Genomic DNA, 22,882 nt, shown 5'->3' on the forward strand with positions numbered 1-22,882 from the left:
TAAAGCGTTGCTTCTATATTTAAAGGAGAACAAATATTCAGTAAGCGGGGAGAGGGGGGGGGGAACAACAAAAAGGAGACGGCGATGAGGCCACAACCAGGCCCATGAGATGTTCTGCATCACTGCTCAGGCACAAAGATCTTGCTGGGGCTGCGGAAAAGCCGAAGGGAACTCAAGACGTGCCTGGATGTGTCCTCGCCGTCCTCCCCCCGTGCTAAAGTTTGCAAAGCCCTCAAGTGCAATACGGCCAAGCACCAAGGTCAGGGCTATTTACCCCCAATAATAAAGCGAAACACGTTGTAGGATTGTTAGGGTAATATTTAGAAGGCAAATTATTGTATTTGTGCGTCTACAGAAGATGCAGAGGCACAGGGTGAGTGTCTTTCTGGTTCAAGCTGGTGCTCTCAGTGCAGGAAAACTGCCTTTTTCTTAACTTTATTATTTATTAAACACATCCAGCTCTGCCACAGGGTTCCTCAGTGACCTTGAGCCAGTCGGCCTTGTTCCATTACAAAAAAGGCAGATAGATACTTCTTTAGCTGTTCTTTAGTTGGTTTGTGCTTTAGGGTCTGAAATATAAAAAGCCCATAAAAATAAAGCACTTTGCAGAAAAGCAGCTTAAAAAAAATGCATTAAAAATGGTGGGGTGTGTAAACTAAGTTTCATTCACAAGCACAAAAGCCCTTAAATATCAACTGTTAAGCGCATTGCCGAGAATTTTAATAAACAGAATGTGTGGACTCGTATTTTTCCTTATACTTTTAACAGATGAGACTAATAGAGATGATCAATCCAGGTGTCGAGAGTTACAGCCTGCTCACCACATCTGTCCTTACAATGGTATGAGTGTTACAATCCTTCTCCTCAAGGACAGACTTGTAATATCGGGCTACAAAATGAAGCTGAAAACAAAGTGCTACTAACAGGAGAAAATGTTGTATTCATTCCCTTCTGTCAAATAACATGATGGATATTTCTGTACAAAAAAAAGCCAGAAGTATAAAATTTGTGTTATGGACAAAGGCAGAAACCCCAAACTTGAGGTTGGAGGGGGGAAGGGGAACAGGGAAAGAGCAGAAGGGACAAAGTAAAACATGAACACACACACACACACATGCAAAACAACTGGAGAAGTTGAATATGTCTCCAGTATAATACCAAGTATTAGCAACATTTTCTAAATCACAGAATGGACTGGGTTGGAAAAGACCTCAGAGATCATCCAGTCCAACCCTTGGTCCAACTCCAGTCCATTGACTAGATCATGGCACTAAGTGCCATGTCCAATCTCAGCTTAAAAACCTCCAGGGCCGGTGAGTCCAGCACCTCCCTGGGCAGCCATTCCAATGCCTGACCACTCTCTCTGCAAAGAATTGCTTTCTAATAGCCAGCCTACATTTCCCCTGGCAGAGTTGAAGCCCATGGCCCCTCGTCCTATTGCTGACTGCCTGGGAGAAGAGACCAATCCCCACCTGGCTAGAACTGCCCTTCAGGTAGTTCTAGAGAGTGCTGAGCTCAGCTCTAAGCCTCCTCTTCTCCAGACTAAACAAGCCCAGCTCCCTCAGCCTCTCCCCATAGGGCTTGTGTTCAAAATACTGCTCATCAAGGAGGTATCTGAGAACCATTTATGTAAAATAATCTGTTTCGTGTAATGCCCATCAGATTATAACATTCACAAGGTGAGGATGGTCTGTCAGGAATTAGGAATGGGGATGTTTGTCCTTGTGTAAGATGCGTACGCCGACATACCCCGATAGTATCTGCACAGCACTCGCTGGGTAAGCGAGGATGCCAACAGCTATCAAAGAAAATTCTAAAAAATAACAATTATTTAAAGAAAAATGCGTTAATTTCTACTAAGATCGTGCAGAAGCATTGGCCGCTTTCCTAAAACTCACATTCGAACCAGAAAAAACTCGGGTTACCCCAATAACAACAGACAGGTCAAGGTCCTCAGCTAAGAAACGGCATTTTGCCTCCATGGAAATTCAAGTCAAGACTTTGCTACTGTGACCACGACTTTAGTTGCTCCATTTCAGCCTGGTTTTAACGACTACTAAGTATCAGCATCAGCTTTTTGGAATATAAATATCAGAAGCTTTTGAACTGTATGGAGGCATCCCGTTTTGGTTTTAATTGTGCCTGCAGGGCTGATCCCGCCCCCGAGTGAAGCCGAATGCAAAAAATCACAAAGCCGCGCGGAATAAAGGGTTAAACAAGGGTTTTGTATGACGGGGAGGCACATAAAAGGCTGTATAATTTTTTCCGCTCATGCTTATCCACACAAAGATCTCGAACGGCTGGGAGATGAACCGGCACAGCTCTGGGGTTACGGCTGCAGACGGAGCTCCCGGGGGGTCTCGGGGATCCCGGCGGCGGAGCCGACTCCGGTTTCTCAGGGAACGGCAGCGCTCGCATCTCCCCCCTATTCAACCCATTATTTTCACATCAGTTAATATCTTTCTCCGTCAAATTTTGATTAGATGAGCTCAGGCGCTGAGAAGGGGAACAGGACAAACCCATCATACCGGCCCAACTTTCACTGCCCTGAGAAAGCAGACTCAGCATTCAGCAACTTTGGGAAGAAAGCAGATTGGGATCAAAAGAGTGTTTGACAGCACAGTAAAGATGTGGTTTTTCAGTGTCTCTTCTGCAACATCTCAGCTACCAGATGAACACACCAGCAGCAGAGATCTCGAGAGGGAAGAGAGGGGGAAGAGAGTGGCAGGAGAGAGGGGAAAGAGAGGGGGAAGAGAGGGGGAAGAGAGGGGGAAGAGAGGGGGAAGAGAGGGGGAAGAGAGGGGGAAGAGAGGGGGAAAGAGGGGGGGAAGAGGGGGGGAAGAGGGGGGGAAGAGGGGGGGAAGAGGGGGGGAAGAGGGGGGGAAGAGGGGGGGAAGAGGGGGGGAAGAGGGGGGGAAGAGGGGGGGAAGAGGGGGGGAAGAGGGGGGGAAGAGGGGGGGAAGAGGGGGGGAAGAGGGGGGGAAGAGGGGGGGAAGAGGGGGGGAAGAGGGGGGGAAGAGGGGGGGAAAGAGGGGGGGAAAGAGGGGGGGAAAGAGGGGGGAAAGAGGGGGGAAAGAGGGGGGAAAGAGGGGGGAAAGAGGGGGGAAAGAGGGGGGAAAGAGGGGGGAAAGAGGGGGGAAAGAGGGGGGAAAGAGGGGGGAAAGAGGGGGGAAAGAGGGGGGAAAGAGAGGGGAAAGAGCCCGTCAGGACAAAAATTAAGAGGTACAGCCTTGGGCACAGCAATTGCATCATCATCATTATTATTATTTTCCACTTGATCATTCATATCTTCTCCACTTCATGGGTTACTGTTTATCCCCCTGGTAGTCACTTGATGCTGAAGAACAAGCGCGTGTTATTTTCAAGAACTCTGCGTATTGGTGTCAGAGATGGAAGAAGAACATTTCTGCATGATGTTCATTTCACTAATAAAAAATGGGAGCTCCCAAACCAAATTTGCCCTTAGGAAAAGTGGAGGATTTTCTTTTCGTAAAGCCACAAATGCTTTTCCATGTTTGTATCCAGAATTCTACAGAGATGCTCTCCAAATAATGAAACTGTACTGTCATGTTCATTAATCTTCATTCCCTTAAGCTTGTTCTGGATGGTTCTTTTTTAATGACTATAATTATTTTGTCTGCATTTGGTAATATTTAAGAGGGGAAAAGATTATCTGCCCTAAGTTTCCCTTTAACCAGAGTCAAACAAACATCTCCTATTGAAAACTACGCTATCAAATGTGGAATTATGGCTCCTGAATTCTACCTTAGGCTAAGCTCAGGTTTGCTAAGCCTGCCTTGGAACTCTGCCTTGGATTACCTGGTCTCTACATCCATCATCCCTGTCCTCAAAGACCCTTTACTTGGAGTGTCAGAATCCAAACTCATTTCTCCGACAGAAATAACTCAACACAACAAGAAGCAACATCGTCTCCATGAATTAATTTGACTCTCTGCAATACAAATAAACTCAAATTCCCCACTCTAGATCAGATTAGGCCATTCTTCTCCTGAAGGAAAGATGATTTAGGAAATAAACGTTAGAGAATCAACTAAAAAAAGGCCAAGCAAACTACCAATAACACCCGCTGCCCTAAACTACGGGTTTTTGGTGAAGCTCCCATCAATCAAATGATAAATTTGGATTCATTATTTTAGTCTTCATTTTGGGCTTCTTAGTGGTACTTGCTTTAAGATTTCTTGCTCAGAGAAAGCCTGAGATTGGAATGAGTATGACAGACCCGCTCAATAGCCAGAAAGAGAAGAAAATCCATTGCAAGATTTACACTACGGTGCTTCAACCGGCCAGAAAAAGACACCAGTATCACAACATCAGTTCCTTCTAGAATAGAAACTGCTTTGGATCTCTGTCTTCTGGCATAAATTTAACCCAATACCCAATTTATTGTTACCTTCCTCCATTTGGTGAGCTTTATGAGTAGAATTCATGTAGGGTGCTCCTGAAAAGCGCAGAGTTTTCAAGCAACATTTCCTCACCTTCTGGCCCACAGTCACCTCATTATCCTTTTCGTCCTCTGAACTACATTTTAAAATAGTGATCGACAGAATTAATTACTTTTCAAATCCAATATCTTGGTAGTAGAAGCGTGGGGAAGGGAAATGGCGCAGGAGGAACGTGGTGTTAACGGCATTTCCCAAAGGATTCTCTGACAGCCAACAACACGCAGCCTCCCAGCCCGTGCTGCTAAGACAACACATGTTACAAGGACCACTAAGTTAACCTTATTTTTAGTATTTCATAAATAATGACTAGCCATTTTTTCAACCCATATGGGTTCTATTAATTCTCAGGCATGAAAGTGGTAGCAGATTTTCTTGTGGGTGGACTAACCCACTTGTATTCTCCCAATTCCTTCCATCTACTTTTTGTAGAGAAGCATAAAAGCTGAGAATGGTTTAAAATTACTCCCTCCTTAGGGCACCGATTCCAACCTCCTGCCTCTTCATGTCCCTGGCTATTAAAAAAAAACACACACCACAGACAACAAAACAGTTGCTATCCTCACAGAATCCCAGAGCGTCAGGGGTCGGAAGGGACCTGGAAAGCTCATCCAGTGCAATCCCCCCATGGAGCAGGAACACCCAGATGAGGTTACACAGGAAGGTGTCCAGGCGGGTTGGAATGTCTGCACAGAAGGAGACTCCACAACCCCCCTGGGCAGCCTGGGCCAGGCTCTGCCACCCTCACCAGGAACAAGTTTCTTCTCATATTTTAAGTGGAACCTTTTGTGTTCCAGTTTGTACCCATTACCCCATGTCCTATCATTGGTTGTCACCGAGAAGAGCCTGGCTCCATCCTCCTGACACTCACCCTTTATATATCTGTAACCATGAATGAGGTCACCCCTCAGTCTCCTCTTGTCCAGCTCCAGAGCCCCAGCTCCCTCAGCCTTTCCTCACACGGGAGATGCTCCACTCCCTTCAGCATCTTTGTTGCCCTGCGCTGGACTCTCTCCAGCAGTTCCCTGTCCTGCTGGAACTGAGGGGCCACAACTGGACACAATATTCCAGGTGTGGTCTCCCCAGGGCAGAGCAGAGGGGCAGGAGAACCTCTCTGACCTACTGACCACCCCCTTCTCATCCACCCCAGGTACCATTGGCTTCCTGGCCACAAGGGCCCAGTGCTGGCTCATGGTCACCCTGCTGTCCCCAGGACCCCCAGGTCCCTTTCCCCTACACTGCTCTCTAATAGGTCATTCCCCAACTTATACTGGAACCTGGGGTTGTTCTGCCCAGATACAAGACTCTACACTTGCCCTTGTTATATTTCATTACATTTTCCCCGCCCAGCTCTCCAGCCTGTCCAGGTCTCTGATGGCAGCACAGCCTCTGGCGTGTCAGCCACTCCTCCCAGCTTGGTGTCATCAGCAAACTTGCTGACAGTCACTCTATTCCCTCGTCCAAATCATTGATGAATATATTGAACAGTACAGGCCCCAGCACTGCCCCCTGAGGCACTGCACTAGATACAGGCCTCAGCTGGACTCTGCCCCATTGACCATGAAGCCATCTTTGAGAAGTTTCTTCACAACTCAATTCCAGCGCTCAAAGCAAATCTGCTTTGTGTAGATCTAGAAAACTAAGAGAAGAAAAAGTGCACCCTACACATTCTGCTTCTTGTTTCACTGCAAAATAAAGTCCGATAAATTTGCTGTGACAAGCTCGCTGTGCTTATCCATTTGCATTGCTTCTCTTCAGCCTTCTCAGGTGGGGGAAAGAGGAAGAGGAGACAAAGAATGGTCAGAATGGTCATCAGAATGGTCATCAGAACCCTTCTGGACCTTATAAAACTGCTTCTATTAATGGGGAAAACCTATTTAGGAGGTAACCACAGCAAAGGTATCTGAAGGGGGATGACCCACCCCCTTGATGCTGTTTAAAGGAAACACATCCTGCAATGATTCCTTTTGTTCTGTGGAGGGGATCCATGAGTACATCAGTTGACCTTATAGATGCTTGTTAAATCACTCTCCATTAATTCAAGGGTAACCTACAAATAATTAGTCCCATCTGCTAAGAGGGATATGGGAAAAGGAAGTTGCTTGTGGTTCAGCAAGTCTCTTAAGTGTCTGTTCACCTCGGTTGCTTTCTCTCTCATCTATGGAGTAACCAGTTACACAAAGGCAAGTGAGAAAGCTGGGCAGCCACAGAGGGTCCAAACAATTTACCAGGAATGGCACTGGATGAGCTTTGAAGGTCCTTTCCAACCCAAACCATTCCATGATTCTCCTACATACACTGAATACAAAGTTACAACAACAGTTTACAACTCAGACTTGCGCCTGATTTATGTATCACTGCATCTCAGAAGAAACCAAGTGCTACACCAAACACATATAACACCAGCAGTTCCTCAGACTTTCAAACCATTAAACGTAATTACAAACTGAATAAAGAAAAATAATCCATGAGCTCACAATAATGCAAATTATTCCATTTAGATTTTAAAATGTACTGGTAGAATAGTTACCACTATATTTCTTAGTGAAGGATGAGCGGAGCATAAATCCCCTATAGGTAAACACTTGCAGGTTAAAACAAACAGCTGTTTCAGTGTTACAGACCAAATCCACAAGCCAGTGTTGACATCCTTCTAAGAAAATAGAAAATTACAATTTAATTTGCACATAACATCTTTTAAAAGTTTCATAATACAAACATTAAGGTTGCTCTATTCAGCAAGTGAATACTGTGCGTAAGCTGTTGTCACGGAGGCTCCCCGAGGTTCGTTTAAGGGACAACAGGCACCAAAACAACCCTATTAAACCGGTGAGAAACGGTGTTTTAGCACTCCAAAGTGACCTGAATACAGGTTCGGATATCAGTTGAGGAAAATTATTAAGGGGCAGCAACTAATACAACAGGCGGTCCACAGTGTGCATGCACGTGGCTTCACCAAAACAATACCAGAGCCGTCCTTGAGTTTGGGAAGAGTCCACACTCACCTGAACACGGTGTGGGATTATTTTAAAGGGATACACGTTCTCGTATTGAGTACGGAAAGCGTACACTTGAGATTCTGCGAGGATTAATTTATAATAGACTCGCAATCCTGCGAGGAGAAATACACGAGGGTTAACTTTACTCACACATGTGGCGGCAAGGCGAGCGGAGTCTCCGATCCCCGAGTAGGGGGGGAAAGCGGCTCCTGGCGGCAGCGGCTCAGCTCGTAACTCCAATAGGATCGCACGCAAGGGGCCGAGTCTCGACGAGAATCCCGTTTTTATAGCCTGATCAGATCTGACTGTGGGCATTCCAGAAGCTTCTCTGCACCCCCACCCTGGCTGTGGGTGCCCCTGAAGCTTCCAAACATCCCCCACACTGGCCATGGGCACCCAGCGGCTCCCTGGTGCCTCTGTGCTCCCTTCTCCTCTCTCTTAATGACCCTGGCCAGGGGCTCTGGGGTCAAACAGAAGAATCTGTCAGCCTCAAACAGCACAGAGAGAGGGAGATGTGTCTACTCCTTCCATATGGAAGGAAGGGAGGGGGAGGGACGGGGGTTTGCATTCTGCTACACCGGTTAAGCAAACACTGGTGTATTTAAAACACAAGAAAATATTGTTAAATAGGCACAAACGCCCCTTTGCCTCTCCAATTCGCACCATCTGTATTCAAAAATTGCATGAGATATAACAATAAATAGAGTTTGATGGTTTGTTTAGGAGAAGCTCTATTAGAGTCCAGGTATAGCTGAGCCACTAAACCACTGAAAATTCAGCTCTGTTCACTTTCATCAACCCAATTTCAAACCAGGAAGGGACACTCGCTTCTCAAGAGCTTTCACCTTCGTGACACCAGCAATAAACTTTCATGGAACAGTTCCTCAGGTGTTTTCTGTCCTGTTATGGGAATCAAAGGTCATCTTCAGCTAACACAAAAGCTTTTCTTTGATGCAAAATCCACCACCTTCATTTGTTCCTCTGATACAAGCTTGTGCGATTTTGTTCAACAAGTCGTGTTTCCCTATGGAAATGCCCGCAGAGCGATAGCAAAGTGTTCAGAACACACAAGCACGTGTTGCTTAGTTTCAAAAAGGCTTCCAGGAGCTCACCAGCAAATAAAGCTCGAGTTAGTTTAGGTGGCCAGCTACCAAACAACATCACATTTCAAAGACAGTCTGCATCCTTTTATTATACATGAATTTATGAGCAGACCAATACAACCTCTTTTCTTTGGGGATAAGGGAATTAAATAAGTATCCTACGTCTTCAAATGGTAGGCAGAGCATTAAAAAAACCCAAACCAACCTTTCTGATAGCAGCCTGAATGAGCTACATCAAACACCACAGGAACACTGTGGGCACGTAACATCATCTGACAGGCCCCAGAGCTCGTTTCTTGTTGAGCGCGACTTCCAAAAACTTGTGGCGTTAGTCTCCGTAATCCCATTTGATGCATTTCAACCAAGACACGGTATTAAAGCTTTTAAGAGAACAAGAGACTGAGACAAAAAGCCATGAATGCATAAACAGAGGAAGACTTTATCCCGCCACCGATATATGGAGAACAAAGTCTACTCGGCTGGTGGTAGAGAAGTTCAAGTACACGGAAACAAAAGCAGAGTGAAAATCTTTCCATTGTGAAACTCCCGTCTTAAGGGGTTAAATATCTTCAAGGAGTGACTTAAAATCTGGTCAATTCTGCCTTGGGGTAGGAGGACAGATCTCCTTTCCCCCTCAGCGACATTAAACCAAGCTGGATTAATGCCCTTCAGATTTCTATTGAAAACCCTCCTTTAAGGAGTTCTATATAAAAATATCAATAAATCAGCTATTGATGTTTCCAGAACCTCAACCCTTGTATCGTTGGGTTCACAACGCCTCAAGTTCCAATAACACATTTTACTCCTCTCGGCGGTTACGGGCACTTTCCATGCTAATCAATAATGTGTTAGTTGCATTTTAAGTTTTCCTCATTTAAGTTTTCCACTAATGTATACAATCCTTTTGCTGGGGCTTTGTACAGGATTTGCAGAATAAGCACAAAACCAACCACTACCACGTGTGTTTATCCCCTGGCTCAGCCTATAGATTCAGTTTAAAAATCAGGTAAATCTGAATCACAACAAAGTCCATTAATCCTGGAAATACAGTTCCAATATTTCCCTACATTAAGCCTTTTACAGAAAGAATTATCACACATCGCCATGCAAAACCAAATCAAATCATGTGAAAACATTCCAGCAAGTAATCTGAAGAGAGACTAATAAAGATTTTTTAAAAGGATAATCAATGAATGAAGATACAATGTGCAAAACATCTTTGTGCCATTAAACCATTCCTTAAGTATTTAAAAAGCTTCACATCCACCTCAAGCATAATTCCAGCCCCCCAAATGGGTGTTTAACACCCCAATTCTGTTATTCTGACCCCCTGTCAGTATAAACTCCAAAGGAAAAATGTGTTCACGATAGGAATAGACTTTTTCTTCTTTTAAGTTTGACCCTTGTATATGAAAACCTGAAGAACATCAGCTTTATGCCTGACAAAATAACTTGTGAGGTTTTTCATCTTCGAATTATTGATCCCCCAAAGTTATCAGCAAACTATAGAAGCAGAGTAGTTGAACTATACATTAAGGGCTGCCAGGGATGCACAAATAAAGTAAAGGAAAACTCATAGAGCCTTTTATTTAAGGTCATTTGAGGTGTAACTTAAACAAAGTAGTCGGTAAAAGTTCAGCCACGCAATGTTTTACCTTTTGTTTCACTGCAGCCCGGGATGTTCGACTTCAAACAAACTTCTGTGTATTTTGGGAGAAGATCCCAAGCCGCTCCCAAAGAACAAAACCCACACTCTAATGTTTTAAATAAACCAACTACACAAGATCCAACTTGATTTTAAGAACCTTTCTTTTGATAACACTCTCATCCCCACCCTTCCTCTAACTTCTAGCTGCTCCTATGGAAACCTCAGGTACTACCATATACAGATAATACAACGAGCATCTCCAACGTGCTTGCCCAACAAAGCTCCTTTTGGTTGTTTCCACAGTAGGATGCAAATATAACTGGACTGGAGACTGATGTGGGCTGTGGATGTCACAGAAACCTGCACACAAAGCTCTTACACTAATTCTGCATCGGGGCTGAAAGGACTGCAAAAGTTGGAGAGGTTACAAAAATCAGCAGAAATTCTGTGGACTAATCTTAACTAGAGTGAACGCATCATGGGCATAGGCAGAATATCGCTCACAGGCTGGAGTAAAGGACACGTTTATGTACCATAATTATGTGCCCCCGTGGCCAGGAAGGCCAATGGTACCTGGGGTGGGTTAGAAGGGGGTGGTCAGTAGGTCGAGAGGTTCTCCTGCCCCTCTGCTCTGCCCTGGGGAGACCACACCTGGAATATTGTGTCCAGTTGTGGCCCCTCAGTTCCAGCAGGACAGGGAACTGCTGGAGAGAGTCCAGCGCAGGGCAACAAAGATGCTGAAGGGAGTGGAGCATCTCCCGTGTGAGGAAAGGCTGAGGGAGCGGGGGCTCTGGAGCTGGACAAGAGGAGACTGAGGGGTGACCTCATTCATGGTTACAGATATATAAAGGGGGAGTGTCAGGAGGATGGAGCCAGGCTCTTCTCGGTGACAATCAGTGATAGGACAAGGGGCAATGGGTTCAAACTGGAACACAGGAGGTTCCACTTAAATTTGAGAAGAGATTTCTTCCTGGTGAGGGTGGCAGAGCCTGGCCCAGGCTGCCCAGGGAGGTTGTGGAGTCTCCTTCTGTGCAGACATTCCAACCCGCCTGGACACCTTCCTGTGTAACCTCATCTGGGTGTTCCTGCTCCATGGGGGGATTGCACTGGATGAGCTTTCCAGGGCCCTTCCAATCCCAAACATACTGTGATACTGTGATCGCTGAACTTCATGTTGAAGGTCATCTCTATTCAAATGTGTTATATCTTGTTATCTTGGCTATTTCTCCAATTTGTCCAGTTTCTTTGGAGTTTTAATCCCATCAGGCAATGTGCTCATGACTCTTTTTGTCTTGAATTGGGACGTGATATCTGCTACCGTGCTCATTCACTTTTGTCCTCTCTTGCCACTCATTTTTCCAATATTCTCCACAAGTACTTGCCTTCCTGACTTAAGTTATTATAAATATCCTTTCTTTTAAAACAAAAACCAAACTTAACAAGTAGACGTGACCTATCAAGCTTTTAATTGAAATTGTCATTTGATACAAATGGGAAAGAGCAACCACCTCCAGAGCAGGTTCATATTGATTAAGCACTGTTATACTTTAGATACTCACTTTTTAAGAGATATTTTGTGGACAGATATGAAACAACTTGGTACAAAATAAGAGATACATATGCAAAATGACCAGTGCAGAGTAAGGACAAAAGGCGGGAGATTTGATAATAAACATCTAACCCCAAACTTGTTCAACCAGCACTAAAAACGCGCTATGATTGTGATTCCACAACTCACATTATAAATGGTGGAGAGATGGATAAGAGACTGGGAACAGAATAACACTTCACACTTGGTTAAACCCCAAATATCTCAAACAATAAACAAAAAGTTCTATTTTTATAAATCAGGTCTTTTTTTAAGACGTCTTTTCTTTTTTGGTGGGATTCCTTCCCCCCATCCACATCTGATTCACCACTAATACTCCTCGTGGCTGCCGTTAATCCATTCTCCCATATCATGTGCATTAAGTATATCACACACATACTTAACAACTGCATATATTTCTATCTGTTGCCTCCTCCCCGTCTCCAAACACATGATTTAAATGGCAAAAAGACCCGTACCTCAACAGGTTTTGCTTTGACCTCGTGCGCCCACGCGACTCAGAACCACGACAGCGCCAAGAAGAACCAATATTCTGATTATATAAAAGCGCGACTATATTGCAACAAGTCTCAAAAAGCTGCCTGTTGTCATAGAAAGATATAAACAAAATAAGAGAGCTTACCTGCTGGCAAGGAGAGTCTTGAAATATCTGTAATGATAAAGAAATACATTAGAAACAGAAGGAAAAATTACTCGGACATCACGTTTGCCAAATCATTTCTCTGCAAGGCCGGACTTGTTTAATAAAGAACATTATGCGCAAATCAAAAGCGTTTTCCTCGTCTTGCCCTGTTCATTAGCAAGGTTGTGTTAACGAAAGGACAAAGATGCCACTGCCAGGCAATGGGTGTAATTACTGCACCACAAATTAAGCGTTATATCCGGGTTTCACCATTGGCACCTACATCATTTCGGAGCTGAAAGCATCAGGGTCAGTCTTTGCACGTGAAGAGGATGTTATTGTATGTTTTCTTTAGGAGAGAAAAGGCGGCTTAGAAATGGATAAGTACAGAAGACATGAAATAACATTAAAAGATGAAACTGATTTTGGTCACGGAGGCACATGAGACACTTTTTTTATAGTAAATGCCAACGCCGCCCTTGAGCTGCAACAAGAATCACTGTCTCAGAGTCTAAATAGACCCTATTAAAAATTATACCCTAAGGAAAGATGCATATGAATGCATATACATGAAATTTTCCTAAATAGGTAATTATATAAGCTAGAACTCATTATATTCCTTCTGCCGGCATTTACTACGTCCACTTGTCATCTCAATACACACGATCCTAACGGGGACTTGAGGTGTCGATCGCAGCTCAAAACAGAGACCAGAAGCCACAAAGAAAGAATTTGACATAAAGTCTATAAGGATGAGGCTTGAGGACACATAAACATGAGTGTGGGGGAACAAGAAAGGAGAATTAGTAAAACAAACGAGTAAAAAAACTGAGCTCACCCTATGCAAAAGCTCTGCAGTGATTTGGTTAAAAGGAGAACATTGAGCAATAAAATTGTCATCTTGGGTACAAAATCCACATGGAAAATGAACTTTAACCACAGGTGGAGCAACGGGAACAGACTCATAGGTTATCAGAGCAGATGACAACTACTTTGCTACCTGTAGGAACAACCAAGGCTTAATCCATTTATTAGCCCCGCTCTCACCATCACGCTCGCTTTCATTTATAATCCGTGTTTGCGGCCGCAAAACGTGATAGAACTTGAAAACCAGAGAGAATTACACCTGAAATATAAAGGCTGCCTACTAAAAACTTCAAAACTGACTTGTGGTCCTCTCGGAGCAGATAATGAAAAGGCAGAATAAATATAACACGCTTACAATGCAAAATGAAATAGCACCAGGACACCCCGGCAGAGAAAACATGGTGTGATTTATTCTTCCCGAACAAAGCTTGAAAAATCATTTAGAGATACTTCAAAGGTGTTTAGTATGTTGCTCGTGCTGATGAGAAATAAAACAAACAGTTTATTTAAGAAGAAATGCCTTGAGAAAGGAAAAACTTCGACAGGAAGAAGCTGCATAAGCTGCAGGAAGGAAAATCTCAAGTCGCGTCCTGCAACCGTTTCTGTGCAGAATGCGGAGCAGCACGGTGACAATGAGCCGCAGAGCCAATCTGCTCGGGAAGTGAAATAAACCACAAGGAATGGTCAGTTTTATTTGGTTTTTTACAGGTGTTGTGGTGGTTCTTGGGCACTTTGGTTTATAAAGTTGTGAAAAAATTCCTGCTTGTCACTTGGCTATGCAAAGAGAGCAATTGGAGCAACCTGACTACAAAACGGAGGAGGGGAAAGGAAGAGAGGGGGAAGAGAGAGGGGGAAGAGAGGGGGGAAAGAGAGAGGGGGAAAGAGAGAGGGGGAAAGAGAGAGGGGGAAAGAGAGAGGGGGAAAGAGAGAGGGGGAAAGAGAGAGGGGGAAAGAGAGAGGGGGAAAGAGAGAGGGGGAAAGAGAGAGGGGGAAAGAGAGAGGGGAAAGAGAGAGGGGGAAGAGAGAGGGGGAAACACAGGGGGGAACACAGGGGGGAACACGGGGGGGAACACGGGGGGGAACACGGGGGGGAACACGGGGGGGAACACGGGGGGGAACACGGGGGGGAACACGGGGGGGAACACGGGGGGGAACACGGGGGGAACACGGGGGGAACACGGGGGGAACACGGGGGGAACACGGGGGGAACACGGGGGGGAACACAGCGGGGAACACAGCGGGGAACACAGGGGGGAACACAGGGGGGAACACAGGGGGGAACACAGGGGGGAACACAGGGGGAACCTGGGAGAACACGGGGGGAACCACGGGGGGAACCACGGGGGGAACCACGGGGGGAACCACGGGGGGAAACTTAAAATTGTCCCTCTTGGTTAAGTGTGCCTACACAACAGATTCCAAGAAAATAACTGCAAACCACCAGAAAAATACCTTATCGTATACACACGATATTCATTTACATTCCAGAAATTTCGCCACGCAAACCCCTCCAGGCAAAGCTCTGAGGCAAAGACACGCACGTAATTTTAACTTAAGAACGTCTGCATTATATTCTGTGTTTGCTGCGATCTCCCCCCATCACTGCACCGGGACCTAAATACAGCATCTCTAAAATCAGCTCTGTTACTATATTGCAATCAAACACATATAATGCAGCTGAAGTCCAGAAATATCAACTCCTAATGAAGCAAAGGCTGTCATGGTCCCAAAGGTAAAAGTAACAATTCCACTCCATTGTGTGTGTTGGTGTATCCAGACACCTCGAGAGCAAGTGAAATGGTCATTACCTCCATTTACGGCCCATTTTGAACTTGAATAAGTTCAATTTGCTTTGTCTCTAATATAATTTCCAAAGTCTATAATAAATATAAACTAAACAGAAAGTAATAAGACTTGCAAAACAACATCAAGTGAGAAAAGTACATTAAAATGATGCGTAACGCAACCACGTTGATTTAAGAACGTATTCCAACATCAAACGCAAACTTCAACGACGCAAAAACTGCAATTCCTTTTGCACCAAACTTATGTTCGCTGCAGAGTCGTATCAGCAACTTGTTTATTTATCACCCTTGGGTCTTCTGCCTTGAAACTGTTAGCTATTTTTCCCTCTAAATATGGTTTTTCAATTAATATTGAACACTGAAAGACGTCAGTTTGAAGAGATAGAATTTTCAGACCATATTCTTTACAAACTTTTACATACTACGTAATGGTCAACCAGCCCTCAAGGGAAATGGTTTTTATCCTAAACAAATATGAAAGGATGGAGGCGATGGCCTCAAGAGGGCCCTTCCAACCCAGGGTTCTGCAATACCGCACATAGATGACAGTAACAGAACAGGAAAGAAGCTGTAATGACATTAGAGAGGCTACCAAATAACACTGTTCCTCAGCCAAAAAAACCCTTGCCAAGTAAACCAATTACCTGTATGAATCCACTGAGGAGCTAAAAACAGGAATATTTTAAAGAAAGAATACTAGTGTTACTAGTATTGAGATGAAATTGGGCAGTACTGGCTTTGTGGATCCTGCCACAAGCAGGTTTTTCTGTGATTTAATCTCTAACGCTCTATTTAACATCTACTTTACAAGAGTAACATCTCATCATTGAAAACAGGAATATTTTGTGAGCTTCGTGTTCCCGGCTTAAGGTAAAATGAGAATTTGGCTCCTTGCACAAGTCCAGAGGCTCCGACTGTCGCTCCGTCTGTAGCACCGACCTGTTCCCAGAGCAGCAAACCGCGAGAAATGCAATCCTGTTCTCCTCTGGCAGGAACCGACTGACGCGAATTTAGTGGTATTCCCTTGAAATTAATTCTGATATTTAGTTAGTGAACCAATCTCTCCTTCCAGTGAAGAGGAAATCAGAGAATCATTTTGGTTGGAAGGGACCCTCAGGATCATCGAGTCCAATTATAACTGAACTCTGGCACTAAACCATGTCCCTAAGAACCTCGTCTACATGTCTTTTAAACCCCTCCAGGGATGGTGACTCCACCACTGCCCTGGGCAGCCTGTTCCAGTGCCTGACAACCCGGGAAGAAATTGTTCCAAATATCCAATCTAAACCTCCCCTGGTGCAACTTGAGGCACTTTCCTCTCATCCTGTCACTTGTTACCTGGGAGAAGAGACCAACCCCCTCCATGCTCCAAGCTCCTTTCAGGCAGTTCAGAGATCAGAAGGTCTCCCCTCAGCTCCTGTTCTCCAGCTGAACCCCCCAGGTCCCTCAGCCGCTCCATCACACTTGTGCTCCAGCCCCTTCCCCAGCTCCGTTCCCTTCTCTCAACTCGCTCCAGCTCCTCAATGTCCTTCTTATGGTGAGGGGTCCAAAACTGACCCCAGGATTCAAGGTTTGGCCTCCCCAGTTTCCAGCACAGGGGGACGGTCACTGCCCTGGGCCTGCTGGCCATGCTATTCCTGACACAAGCCAGGATGCTGGTGGCCTCTTGGCCACCTGGGCACATACTGGCTCATGTTCAGCTGCTGTCACCAACACCCCCAGGTCCTTTTCCCCCAGGCACTTTCCAGCCGCTCTTCCCCGAGCCTGTAGCGCTGCCTGGGGTTGTTGTGACCCAAGTGCAGGACCCGGCACTTGGCCTTGTTGAACCTCAGACAAGTGGCCTCAGCCCAATGATCCAGCTAGTCCAGATCCCTCTGTATGGCCTTCCTGCCCTCCAGCAGATCAACACTCCCACCCACCTTGGTGTCATCTGCAAACTTGCTGAGGGTGCACTCGATCCCCTCATCCAGATCATTGATAAAGAGATTAAACAGAACTGGCCCCAATACTGAGCCCTGGGGACACCACTTGTGACCGCCAACAACTGGATTTGGCTCCGTTCACCACAACTCTTTGGGCCCGGCCCTCCAGCCAGTTCTGTATCCACGGCAGAGAACACCCATCCAGCCACGAGCTGCAGCTTCTCCAGGAGATGCTGTGGGATACGGCGTCAATGGCTTTAATGAAGTCTAAGTACACAACATCCACCCACTGCATCCGAAGGCACATGAGGAACCACAAACCACGGTCGCTGGGCTGCCAAGTAGTTCAGCAACAATCCTTCCAAATGAACAAGGAATACCACAGACTCAACGCAAAATGCCATTTTCCTGTTTATCTACCAGAGTCAGAATCATTCAGGAATATGTGTGTATTCGGCTTTTAACCTTTGTGCGACTGATGCTGAAGGATGTTGGCTTAAAGGCTGGACTCAACAGCTTGGAATTCTCCCTTCCTATTATTCTCAGGTTACGAAGCGAGAGCTGGACGTTCCTCTAATCTTTAATGAAGTTGAGATCTCATTATCTACATCAAAATATTTTCCTTTTTATAAAGAGCAAATAATTAAGCAGAATACACAAGTCACCTTTCAAACAACCTGCTTTGCAAAATTACAGTGTTTGCTGAGAATCTCAAGGATTTTTCAATGATCATCCAACCTATTGAGCAAAGACCTTGGCGGTGCGATGAATTCATTCTGACAGCACACCCACTAAGGAAAAGCTGTTAAAAAGTTTTACAATATAATTAAAAGATGACAGAAACCACCGATTAGATTGTTCTATACATGCATTTTTTATTCCTTCATCATTATAAGTGCATCCCTTGTTTCTAACCTAAATCTAACCTACTTCTCATTTAGCAGTCGGCAGAGCTGATGTTAACAGCCCTTTATTATATCATTTCCCATTAAGGCAATTTTAGGGCAATTTTCAAGAGTGACTCAATCAAATCTTCTCTTTCATGAGCTATGGAGGATGAGAAACAAGCGGCCCGCTATAAAGGCCCATTTTTCTAAACCTTTCATCATCCTCACAAGTCTTTGCTTCAACTCTCTTTGCTTTTAGCACCTCCCCGATTTGCAGACACCACCCCCGGCGCAGTATTTGTCAATCAACCACAACAGCACCAAAAATACCACTCGCTTACTAAGGAGTTTTTTCCGCTATTAACGTATTTATTGCATTTGCCGTTTGCTAAATATCCGCTATTAATTGTACACTTTTTTCTCTTATTGTGGGAGGGAAATACTACAGCACAGACTCATCCATCCACAAAACTTGCTGGTATTTGTTTGTTGTTGGGCCAGATCAGAAGAAATTCAGCGTACAAACCCACACACCTTTTCTTTACACCTTTCTGTTGAGCACAAGCCCTATGGGGAGAGGATGGTTGGGACATGGAGATTGGACACGGCACTTAGTGCCATGATCTAGTCAATGGACTGGAGTTGGACCAAGGGTTGGACTGGATGATCTCTGAGGTCTTTTCCAACCCAGTCGATTCTGTGATTCTGTTCCATCACAGATCCACGCTGCATTGTAGTCCTTATTATCTTCATTTAAATCTTTGCTTCAACCGCAAATATCAGCAGTAATGATTTAACATTTTCACTTGCATCTGTTGAAAAGGTTAACTAGCAAATGGCCAAGAACAAACCGCAACAAGACCCTCGTGCACAGCCTACGTTATTTTGAGAAGTCCTGCTTAATCAGTTATTCGATTTAACACAAGCGGCTGCCTCTGAAACAGAAAATTAAGGCAAGGAGAAATTAGAGGACCAGCTGAAGTACTGCACAGAACACTAAGGGTCTTTACACAATTTCTGCTCTCTCACAGAGACAAAAATCCTCCTGAATCACTGGGCTTACGGCTGTTAAACACTGTTTTTTGAAATTAAGGAAAAAAAAATGTGATTAAGACGGTGAGAGAAATGCACACGCATCCCTAACGCTGTGTGATATTCCTTCATCGCAGCTGAACTCTGCCCCGAAGTAATAAAAGCAAGTACTTGTGTAGCAGAATGCAAACGCGGCTCTCTCCCCCTCCCCTCCTTCGATATGGAAGGTGTAGCTCTGCTGCTTGAGGCTGACAGCTTCTCGTTTGACCCCAGGGGCAGCTGGTCAGGGTCATTAAGAGATGGGAGCCGCTGGGAGCCCATGGCCAGTGTGGGGGATGTTTGGAAGCTTCAGGGGCACCCACAGCCAGGGTGGGGGTGCAGAGAAGCTTCTGGAATGCCCACAGTCAGATCTGATCAGGCTATAAAACGGGATTCTCGCCGAGGCTCCACCACTTGCTCGTGATCCTATTGGAGTTACGAGCTGAGCCGCTGCCGCCAGGAGCCGCTTTCCCCCTGCACCCCGGGATGGAGACTGCGCTCGCCTTGCCGCCACGGGTGTGAGTAAAGTTAACCCTCGCAGGATTGCGAGTGTATCTACTTTCCATGCACATTTGCACGTGTATTTATACGTTCCGTGCACATTTGCACGCGTACTTTCTGTGCTCAATACGAGCACGTGTATAAATTACTTCCTCGCATAATCGCGAGTGTATTTTCCTCCCGTGCTTCCACACGAGCACGTGTAATATTCCGTGCACATATGCATGTGTATTTCTCCTCGCAGGATTACGAGTGTATTATAAATTTACCCTCGCAGAATCTCCAGTGTACACTTTCCATACTCAATACGAGTACGTGTATCCCTTAAATAATCCCACACCGTGTTCAGGCAAGTGTGGACTCTTCCCGGACTCAGGGCCGGCTCCGGTATTGTTTTGGTGAAGCCACGTGCATGCACACTGTGGACCGCCTGTTGTATTAGTTGCTGCCCCTTAATAATTCCCTCAACTGATATCCGAACCTGTATTCAAGTCACTTTTGGAGTGCTAAAGCCCTGTTTCTCACTGGTTTAATAAAAGTTGTTTTGGACCCTGTTGTCCCTTAAACTAAGCTCGGGGTGCCTCCGTGACAACCTGGAAACTCTAAATTCGTTTACACCACAGAATTTAGTCTGTCCACAAAGTTCCTTATCCAGCAGCCAAATTTGAGACCAGGATACTGAAAGGTAAGATATTAAATGACAAAGTTCTGGTGGAAACTATGCTCAAGAGAAGTTACTCAATCATTACTCAGGGTAGGTGGGATCAATCTCATTACACACTGAGTTATAGAACATCCAGTATCTTTGTAATACAGATTAAGAATTTATTCTCAATATCTACCTAAGTTCTATAGAAATCTTTAGCCTATGGGGAAAAAAGAAATACGGATAGAGTCTGAATTAAGGGCCCCAAGAATTGATTTTATTCAGCATCACAAAACAGGTGAAATCATCAAGTCTACAGGTGATACTATGCACTTATGGGTAGACAAAAGCCTTTGCAATGAGAAAAGAAATCCAGAAGGATCTCACAATATGAAGCAAGTTGCTAGAAGACAAGGGATACACTCTGATGCAGATAGACACGATGTAATTAGGGGGAAAAAGGTTCTGTAAAGATGGAGGAGGGTCACAAGCTTTAAACACAACCCTTAAGGACACCCACTTCATCACAAGAGCAGTTTTAAGAACACGTCAGCTACATCATAGGAATGTTCTTATTTATCCTTCGATGGCTTAGAGTACAAGGAGATGCATTGAACTCTGAATAAGCCCAGAAAACTTTAAAACCACTTAAAACATTGAAGGAGGGATGTGTGCGCTGGCAGGAACATCCATGATCACGGAATCCTGATGGGAACACTGTGACACTGTGCGAACCTACAATTCAAGCCCTGGGGCGAGCTCGGGGAAAGCCCTCGACATTCCATTTGTACTACAGAGCGACGTTGCTTGCTAGCGTTGAATTTCCCTTGTCATTTCATGCCGCCACGAGCCACCCACGTTTTCCAAAGGTGACAGGATATTATAGCTCCTCTACTCGCATAGAAATTAGTGCCGGAAAAGCTGTTTTGCGCTCCAGGTACAACAGGGATTCTGCAAGAGAGTGGAGATGCTGCAGAATGTACAATAAATGGTTTTTTCCAGGTACAGAAATGAAAACCAAGGACACAAGTAGCAACAGGAGAGTCAGGACAACGCACTTCAGCCGAAATAATACAAAATAACTCACTTGGAGCTACACATACCAGACCACGACAAGAGAAAACTTTTTACTTGTGTGTGTTTTTAGGGGAACTTTGGTTTTAAAAGGATAACTAATTAAAAAGATTTAGAGCATAACAGTATAACCAAAACACACCCAGAAGTTGCTTTTTGGAATACTATCTTGAAATCTTTTTTTAAAGACAAATTCTTTGAAAGTTTGGAGAGTCATTTCCCTTCGTGTTCCACCATTGTAATTATGTTGTTCCCATGGCTGTGGCCCACACACAAATTCCATTGTCACAGCAGTTTTTCAGAAGCTAGAATTAAAGTTTTAAGGGTTTTTTTTTTCCTCATTTGAAGTTACAGAATCACAGAATCGACTGGGTTGGAAAAGACCTCAGAGACCATCCAGTCCAACCCTTGGTCCAACTCCAGTCCATTGACTAGATCATGGCACTAAGTGCCATGGCCAATCTCAGCTTAAAAACTTCCAGGGCCGGTGAGTCCAGCACCTCCCTGGGCAGCCATTCCAATGCCTGACCACTCTCTCTGCAAAGAATTGCTTTATTAGCAATGATCCCCATATCAGACTGCCTAACATGTTCTTTGTGTCGGCACTTCTTTTTGCAAAAATGTGAAAGAATAATGATGATGATGATGATAAGTCCAGCTCTAAGAATGGATCTACACCATTTCTTTAAGAGAGAAGAAGAATAAATAAATGATCTGTATTTCTCTCCTGGGTTTCAAACAATCTGGTCCCCCCGGTGCAGTCCAGGAAAACACCTGAGCAGATACCCGAGAAAACTCAGCCAGCCTACATTTCCCCTGGCAGAGTTGAAGCCCATGGCCCCTTGTCCTATTGCTGACCGCCTGGGAGAAGAGACCAATCCCCACCTGGCTAGAACTGCCCTTCAGGTAGTTCTAGAGAGTGCTGAGCTCACCTCTAAGCCTCCTCTTCTCCAGACTAAACAAGCCCAGCTCCCTCAGCCTCTCCCCATAGGGCTTGTGTTCAAGTCCCTTCCCCAGTCTTGTTGCTCTTCTCTGGACCCGCTCCAGAACTTCAATGTCTTTCCTGATCTGAGGGGCCCAGAACTGAACACAATACTCCAGGTGTGGCCTCCCCAATGCAGAGTACAGGGGAAGGATCACTGCCCTTGTCCTGCTGACCACGCTGTTTTTGATACAGGACAGGACACCATTGGCCTTCTTGGCCACCTGGGCACACTGGTGGCTCATGTTGAGCTTCCTGTCAATTAGTCCCCCCAGGTCCCTTTCTGCCTGACTGCTCTCCAGCCACTCTGTGCCCAGCCTGGAGCGCTGCAGGGGGTTGTTGTGGCCAAAGTGCAGCACCCGGCACTTGGCCTTATTGAACTTCATCCCATTGGAATCAGCCCATTTTTCCAGTCTGTCCAGATCCCTCTGCAGAGCCCTACAGAGCCTCTACAGAACATTCAGGATGAGTGAAAAAAGGCTGAATATAATCAGTGCAACCAGCACAGAGGAAGGTAAAAATGTAAGGGAAGGCTTTCCAGTAAAGTACAACACAAAGCACTTTGTCCCAAGTTTTAACACAAGGTTTTAATCTCTGCACATACATTGTACTTAACTAAAAAAGGTCTTAATAGTTAACACTTGCATGCGTGAAAAGACTGTTCAGTGCCTAAAAAAATACCCAAA

General features: G+C 45.0%; 1 protein-coding gene across 4 annotated transcripts in view; it reads right to left on the reverse strand.

The window, feature by feature from the left end:
- The window catches only part of PTK2 (protein tyrosine kinase 2), a 208,559-nt gene that overhangs the window by 156,582 nt on the left and 29,095 nt on the right, over window positions 1-22,882 (reverse strand). For 3 of the 4 annotated variants that reach the window (XM_065054520.1, XM_065054521.1, XM_065054514.1), the window contains exon 3: window positions 12,442-12,468. The exons of the other annotated variant lie outside the window; for it this stretch is intronic. The gene's annotated coding sequence lies outside the window, so the exon portion shown is untranslated. The remainder of the gene's footprint in view (window positions 1-12,441; window positions 12,469-22,882) is intronic. 4 annotated transcript variants of the gene reach the window in all.

Source organism: Columba livia, chromosome 2 (assembly GCF_036013475.1).
Source record: "Columba livia isolate bColLiv1 breed racing homer chromosome 2, bColLiv1.pat.W.v2, whole genome shotgun sequence".
Classification (NCBI taxonomy): domain Eukaryota; kingdom Metazoa; phylum Chordata; class Aves; order Columbiformes; family Columbidae; genus Columba; species Columba livia.